An 8913-nucleotide genomic window follows, 5' to 3' on the forward strand; every position below is an offset into this window, starting at 1 on the left:
TCTGCATTTGTAGCAGAAAATGCAACTATCGATGCTATGTCAACAAATGGGTGTGGCTGTGTTCCACTTGAACAGTTTATAGACAGTGAAGTTTGAATTTCATATAATTTTTACATGTCACTAAATATTATTCTTTTGATTCTTTCAACTATTTAAAAATTTAAAAACCATTCTTAGCTCATAGGCTGTATGAAATCAGGCAGCAGGCTGGATCTAGACTGGCAAACATCAGAAAGCTGAATCATGCCAGATGACGTCAGAGAAATGGAGAAAGAGGAATACTCATGTGCTGCTGGTGGGTGTAGATCAGAGGCAGAGTGACAGGGAATCTTACGACTGTGCAGGGCCCCTCACTTTCTTGGACCCTGGTGAGTGCTGGGAATTCTAGAATGTTCTAGGTAAGGAGGGGAAACAGGCTGCAATCGAGAAACATTAGAAAGGAAGCATTTCAGATAAATTATCTACAGAGAGCCCAGGAATCTATTATAATTTCTCAGCTCATTCTAAATAAATAGTTACTTTGGGACCTAATTTTGATTTTGCAATTTCGTGTTCTTCTTAAAAAGAATCCCAAAATCATAGTGTCAGGCCCCACAAAACTTGGATCTTCATCTGAGGTGGAGGCAGCCATTCTGGGGAGGAATCTAATAGCATTTAGTCCAACCAAGTATAAGCATCTGTTCTGACCCAGAAATTCTACTCCTGGATACATGTCCCAAAGAAATCCCCACATATGTCCAGAAGGGAATATGCCAGGATAGCTATTAAAGCAAGGTTCATGGTGGCAAGGAGTAGAAGACAACCTGAACTCCGTCACTGGGAGAGTTGAAAGGTAAAACATGGTGGATGCACACCATGGAGTGTTATATAGCAATCATAAGCTAGAGAATTAGGTACACACAAATAAACGTGGATGGGTGTTTAACACCAGTGCTGATTGTAATGGCATCACCACTTCAAAAACTGTTCGACAGTTTCCTATAAAGTTAAACATGCACTTACCATACAACCCAGAAATTTCACCCCTAAGTATTTATCCAAGATAAATGAAGACATATGTTACACCAAAAATTGTACATGAATTTTCATAGCAGCTTTATTCACCATAGGTGGAAACAACCTAAATGTCCATCAACTAGTAAACAAATAAATTAATAAATCGTGGTATATCCATACAATAGAATCTACTCAGCAGTAGAGTAGAATTAATTACTGCTACACACAATAAGGATGAATCTAAAAAGCATTCGACTGAGTGAGAAAAGCCATTCCAAAAGAGAACATACTGAATAAGTCCATTTGTATGAAAGTCTAGGCAACCTAATCTATAGTGACAAAAAAGATCAGTGGTGGCCTGGGGCTTGTGGGAGGACTGAGATGGGGCATAAGAGAACGTTTAGGATGATGAAAATCAAAATATTTTGAAAATAAAATGAAAATGAAAATATATACACATTAAAAAGGTACATATTAAAAGATCACAAGAGTTTCCCATGCAAGACATGGTTGGGAATTGATTATGGGGATAAAAATCAACAAATCAGTAAAATAAAACAAGAGAAGGGTTTTGCATAAGACCAATGATGACCAATTTGCCATAAATAAATAAACTCAGTGCTCAGCAATAAAGGACTTAAAAAAAAAAGGGCTCTATTGACAAGGGGCTTACTTCTGAGAATAATTAGTGAGGAAATCAGCCCTCTCAACTGGAACTCATTTCCTTTTCTTCTGAAAAGAGCTGCAAAACAAAACCCTGAGGCATCATTTGAGTTTACAAGGCCCAGGGCAAGACTGAAGGGCACAACTGCCTCCACTCTTGAGGAAGGAGGTTGTTTCTACTTAGAAGGGTAGGGTACTGGGTTGAGTCTTGAAAGATGGGAGAGAGAAGAGAGCAACTCATAGGGACTCCATTCTTGCGGAAGCCTTAGTCTAGAAGGGACTTTCTTCATACATCTGAAGAGCCTTTAGTGGCACAGAGTTTCTCCTACACTGAACTCCTGTTTTGAGCTCCACTTCTCCTCCAGTAAAGAACTCCATCATAGCCCTGCTTGTTTGTTCTTGTGGATGCTGATTAGCAGAATAAGGCAGCCTAACGAAGGCATGACCTGAATGCATTATTTCCATTAATTAGCAGACTCAACACTGGTTTTCAGCAGTAGAGGAGACTCTCATAAGACCCCTTGCCATCTGGCACAAGGTACCACGGGACAAAATGCCCTGATTGTTCCACAAGCCGAGAAGGAACTCCCCCACACCTGAGCTATATTCATCTGCGTCCCTGGGATGTCCATCATTCTTAAGATTCAGCATCTCTACTTCCTGACTTCTACTGAGAGCCAACCATTTTGCCATAGCTCTCATTCAAAGCTCTGTAAGAAAATAATCCGATTGGCTAAAAAGAATCCGATTCATTAGCTGATAGAGATAAACCGTTGTAAAATGATGGGAACCTGTGGGAAAACCTCCCTTTCTGCTATCTGCAAATCTGAGCTTTTCTTTGTTGCCAAGCGTGAAGCCATATGCACTTGATGAGTGAGAGGAATGTCTGTCAGTAAGAAAAGAAAAGGAGCAAAGAGAGTGATGGAAGCAGAGCCAGCAAAATAAGAAAGGAACAAATATTTGAGGGAATCTTGGTAAGAATAGATGCTTTCCAGAGAAGATTACAGAATTGGAAAGGAGTCTACAAATGGTCCATTAGGAAGATTACCTGAGCATGTGGAAAGGCGAGAGGCTTTCAGGAGGAAGTGGTTCACACTGATGAGTGGACTCTGCTGTGAAGTGTCCAGGAGCCCAGAGTCCCCGTACTGAAGGTGTACTTGGTAACCTGGCCCTGAGGCCAATCAAATGTGCTCAACTCCTTAAATAGGCTCCTGCAGTGCTTTGGTCCTTTACCCAACACCATTGACCTCTTTCTGAGCCTGAGATGGGTACCACTGCCATCTCTGGCCTAGTGGAAAATAGGGTGGTATCTGAGAGTCAGAAAACTCTACATCCGTTCCCTGCCTGGCCATTGACTCTTGCTTTGACCCAGTGTAAACCATAAGCCTCCCTCATTGGAGTGTGCCTCGCCCAGAAAATGAACCTTCTCATGCTTCCAGTGGATCGATCACATCTTGCCGAGGACCCTTCCACTCCCTTCTTAGATTTCTGCCACCCACCGGTAGTTATTTCCCGCTTCCAGCACTCCAGCAGAGGAAAGGAAATACATCTACATTTCACTTCTTTGTAGTCTTTGGGGGTGGGGTCAGTGGAGGGTAGTGGGAAAGGAAGATGAAACTAACTGGCCCATATAAGGCCTGGAGATTTTCTGGTTCTTAGTGCTACATGTAATTAGCAATAGCAATGGACATGCTGGAGCTTTTCTCTTCAGTTTACTTGAAATCTAACACCAAGGGCAGTGTAGGCTAATGAAAAACCATAAGCTATGGAGCCAGACAAATCTGGGTTCAAATCCTCACTTTGCCACTTATTAGCTATGTGACTTGGAACAAACCAATTAGTGTCTCTGAACCTCAGTTTTGCCATCTCTAATATGGAGACAATACTGCTGACCTCGGAGGTTTGCGGTGAAGATTAACGGAGGTAATACTTGTGAAGAACACAGAACAATGCCTGGCGTGCAGGAAGCCCCCGATGACTGGTAGTGATTGTTATTTACTATGAATTCTCACCTTCCTTGACTTCTTGGAGCATTTGACTATTGACCTCTTTCTTCCCTGAAGCTCTACCTGGCTCTCCTTCCTAGTCAACATAGTCATGTTCAATAAAAGGGACACAGATTGCCAGCGATTCAGAGACCTCTCTGTTCACTGTGCTTTTCCGAATCATGTTTGAAATTTTCAAAACTTTGGGTCTCAGATCTAAGACCCAGAGTGCCTACCAAGGATCCAGGCTCAAGGACAGATCTTTCCTCTGTGTCTGGAGTGTATACAATGTAACTGGGTTTGAGCTCTGGTGAAAGATGATAAAGAAGGTTTCCAACTTTTTGTCAGAGCACGTTTCCAAGCTTATCTCTGTTCCTAGCTCTCCTTGTGCCTCCCAGGATGTCTTCACTGGCTTCTTATCTTTACTGTCACCTATATCTTTCCAGACACTGCTCTTTCCCTCAATACTTCATTTCATGTGTCTTCTTTCCCAGGAAGTAACCACTGCTGTCTCCACGTCAGGTCGTTTTCATCCCGCCTAGAATGCCCTTCTGTAACCTCGTCCTCGTCAAAATCTACGCAGGCCATTTTAAGTTTCCTGTGGATCAAGGACTAAGGTGCTGGGGAGGTGGTGGCTGGAGAACTATCTGAGAGGGTTCCTGTCCTTACAACGCTTGCGACTTCTTTAGGAAAATGGAAAGCAAACATTTTTAAATGAACTTCATATCCTCCCAAAAACACTCAAGAAACATTTGCTAAATAAATCGAATCTTGATTAAGCATCTACTATGTACAGGGTACTCTACTGAGACCAGAAATACAGAGCATTATAAACTACTATCCTCTAATAGCCAACTATGTTAGGATAAACTAGGATATGATAGAGTAACCAAACAAGACTCTTGGTGGTGTCTTATAAGAGCAAAGGTTTACTTTTCACTCATGCTACATATCCGTCGCAGGTCGGCAGGAAACACTGCTCCACATCTTCTCACTCTGGAACCCAGCCTGATTGCAAAGCCACTCAATTGTTGCTGATCACCATGGCAAAGGAAAACAGAGCTCTGGAGGGTCTTGAATTAGCCATTATATGCCTTGACCTTAGAAGTAATGTGTGATAGCTCCCTGGCTGCAATAGTGACATAGCCCCATCCAACCACAAGAGGGCCAAGAAGTACAGTCCTCCAACAGGCTTAGAATGCAGAAAGCCAGAAATATTTGATGAATAGTATTAACGACCTCCAAACATATCATCCAGCAGTGAGACAGAATGGCCACATGAATAAAAACGATGGAAAGTAGTCTGTGCTGAATCGAAACCAAAAATAGATTACAGGAGAACAGAGCATGGGGACAATCACAAAACCCAGGGTGGTCAGCAAAGGCTTCATGGAGGACCTGCTCCAAGCCTGGAAGGAAGATAGGTTTCAGAGAAATGGTGAAGAGGGGGAGGATGGGAGAGGGTATTCCGGTGGGGGATGGGTGCAACAGAGGAGCAGCGGCGGGAATGCTTGTAAGCCATTTGGAAACAATGAAAATACTGCGTGGCTACAGCTGGGAGGTCCTGCACCATGTAATGTAGGAGAATTGCATAGTGATAAGATTTTTAACGTTCTTGAATGCAAATCTAAGAAACTTAGACTTGGTTCTGTTGACAAATCAGGGAACTGAGGGAGGCTAAGAAGGTAGGGCTCTGGTTCCTTCCTTCTCTCTTCCCACTTTAAGCTGAGCAGCTTCATCTTGATCCGCTTGATATGTTGAGTTCCATGTAAATTTTTGTTTTTAAAAAGTTTTCTGCTAGCAGATCTTAAAGTCTCATCACAAGAAAAGAAAATTTTGGTAACTATGTATGGTGACAGATGTTAACTAGATGGAATGTCGTGATTATTTCACAATATATACAAATATTGAATCCTTATGTTGTACACCTGAAACTCACATAATGATATACATCAATTATACCTCGATTTTTTCTTAAATAAAAAAAAAAGTTTTCTGCTGCTTTAAAAAAAAGTTCAAAAATCCCTGGTGTCAGCAATATGGAACCCTTTTCTTTCTAGTTTTTGAGCATAGAGTCTTAGAATTTGGACCTCAGAGGCCATCTCATCTGTTATGTATCAAAAGCAAAACTCCTCGTTAAACAACCTTTGCCTTCACTCTTAAAACACCTCCAGTAATGAAAAAATTAGTATGTGTCAAGATAGTACGCTCCATCACTGGACTCCTCTCATTTTTAGGAAGTTATTTCTGTTGAACCAGAATTTATCCTCCTGTCACATTTACCCATCTTCCCAATTCCTGCTCTCTTACAGCGACAGAGAATGAGTGCAAAAACAATTCCACGTCAAATACCTGAAGACAGTGATCGTGAGTCCGTTTGGTGTTTTCTTCTCCAGCTAATCATCCCAAGTTTCTTCTGCCCACACTCAAAGTAGGCAACATGTCCTCTTGTCATTCTGGTGAGATCCCTCAACATACTCCTCTTCCTTTCTCAAAGCAGGCAACACCCGAAAGAGTGTGTTTTAAGAAGGATAAGGCCCAGTAGTTTGACTATACAGGCCTCCCTCCAAATTAGACTGTATTCTGGGTCCAAAGGCTGGGGGGTAACTTATGTGGTTGAAGCTGGGTACCTGAGGGTTCCTGTAAATATTCAGTAAGAACATGATTACCTTTCAAGCTTGTTTCCAACACAGACATAGACAAAAAGAAGTTAATCTCGTCAATTTGCTGTTTTCTTGTTTAACCTGAAGTGTGTCTTAACGGTCACAAGGATTTCTGAGCTTGTTTTACAGAAGAAAGAGAATGCCTTCAAGGAAGTTAAGATCACCAGATCACCACCACCACCAGGACCACCACCACCACCACCCCCACCACCACCGCCCCGCCCCCACAACACCCCACCCCCCAGAAGTCTGATTGCCCAGGGGCTTATCTGGAGTGAGAAAAATGGATTACCCCTTTGTTTCTCTGAAACATCTCCTGCCAAGCCACTTAGCTCTATGAAACCTGCTGTTTTCATCTCTTGTTAAGGGTTGAGAGAACTTATCCTCTAGGCTTCTCATTTTGTTTGGCCAATTCAAATAAACCTTTCTCTGTCTACAGGCACTGACATCTCAGTGATTGGCTTCTTGTGCATGGCACACAAACTTGCGATTAAGAGGTTCGGTATTATGGTCGTTCAGTTTGAACCTCCATGAATAACCGGGAACCTAAGATAATCAATGTACCTAAGGCAGGATACTATTATAGTTAAGAGCAGAGGTGCTGGACGTAGATGTATGTGGATGATATCCTGGGTCTACCATCTATTAATTGGGTGTGTAGGGGAGGAGGACATTTCCTCTCCCCAAATGGGGGTTCGTCTGGCTGGAGAACGAATTAAATTCACATGAGACAGAATAGCAAGAGAAAATTAAACAAAGCTTTAATGAGGAACCATGGCCCGGGGCCTTTCTTCCCGAAGGAAGAAAGGGCACCAAAGAAGTGGGGTGCACAGAGTGGTTATATAGCCCCAAACAGGGTGTTTCACATGTGACTGAAATGTCCCTCCCACAATAGTCACAAGATTGCCCTGTTGGCACAGTGCTTGATGGACACAGCAGGTAATGGTCTGCTATCTCGGTGGGCGTAGCAGGAGGCAAGTCTATGTCTGGAGCTGGGTGGTCACAGGTGAGCGCAGCAGCAATCGGTTCCTAGCCTAAGGAAAGATGCTTAATCCTTAAGGAATGCCAAAATTGGGAGGGGGAGGGAAGTCAGTTACAGGAGGTTACCAGACTAGCACAATAAAATGCAGATTTTAAGTCCTTGCCTTTGGTATTGATTAAGAGTTTTTGGAGAGTAGGTCATCGCCTTTCTTCTTCCTGGTACAGAGAGGGAGGCACCTTTTACAGATAGAGATTTACCTTACAAATGTAAACGTGTCCTAACAAAGGGCAAGTTCCATTCCTCCTTCCCTGTCCCAGTTTATCAAAAGCAATCAGCCTCAAATAATCCTGATGCCAAAGAGACATATCTTGGGGTGGCCAATTCCAGGTCCCCACAGGTGACTTTAAATAAATTACTGACCTTCCCTGAAACTCAATTTTCTGATCAAGAAAATAGGTTGTTTTAGGTCAGGTTTCCCTAGAAGCAGAGTCTGAAATAGAGATTTGGGTGCACATGATTTCCTAAGGGAGTACTCTCAGGAAAAAGAGAGTGAGGGAACAGGACAGGGCAGGGGGAGGAGCTAAGCAAGGATGTGGTCTGGCTGAGACCGTCTTCAGCCTGATCCCAAAGGGAACTCTGGAGTGAGAATGCACCACACAGTTGGTCCTACCTTGAGGCAAGGAGGCCATCCTCGTGCATCCCTGTCTCAGTCAGTCTTGGCTACAGGCTGCCCCTGAGGGGAAGATGATGCAACCTTCTGGGCAAAGTAGCTCCCGTTCCATTTGGCCAAGGGCAATTCTCCAGAGAAGGGGACAGCTGTGACCCTAGCAGCAACACCAGCAGCAACTAGGGATAGGAACCCCAGTCCATGAAGGAGTCTGGTCAATGTATCGACAACATCCTCTACTGTTGATCATAATGTTGATAATAAAATAACGGCATGTATTGCAAAAACTAATTGTGTCAGCTACACAAAGTAACGAAGATTCTCTCCTTGCCAAATTCTATTCAGGCTCCCCTGAATTCTTTAGCAACTAGGTCTCAAATTTTGAATTTCTGTGTTTGTCTCTGCATTGTCCAATTTTAGCAAGAATTCTGCCAGAGTGGTTTAACTAGAATCCCCCCGTCCTCCATATCTGATCACCCTCAATATCTAATCAGGTTCCTCAGCCTCTGCCATCCCACGAAGGTGATATCTAACCCCCTTACCCCTGCTGTTTCCTGCTGTGGACTGAATGTTTGTGTCCCTCCCAAATCCATATGTGGAAATCCTAATGCCCAATTTGATAGCATTAGAAGGTGGGGGCTTTGGGAGGTGATTAGGTCATAGGGTGGAACTGTCATGAATAGGATTAGTGCTTTGGAAAACAGGGGGCCAGCCCGGTGGTGCAGAGGTTAAGTGCCCACATTCTGCTTTGGCGCCCAGGGTTGGCTGGTTCAGATCCCGGGTGCAGACATGGCAGCCCTTGACACGCCATGCTGTGGTAGGCATCCCACATATAAAGTGGAGGAAGATGGGCACGGATGTTAGCTCAGGGCCAGTCTTCCTCAGCAATAAGAGGAGGATTGGCAGCAGATGTTAGCTCAGGGCTAACCTTCCTCAAAAAAAACAAGAAAAGAAAAG

This window comes from Equus caballus, chromosome 22 (genome assembly GCF_041296265.1).
Source record: "Equus caballus isolate H_3958 breed thoroughbred chromosome 22, TB-T2T, whole genome shotgun sequence".
NCBI lineage: Eukaryota > Metazoa > Chordata > Mammalia > Perissodactyla > Equidae > Equus > Equus caballus.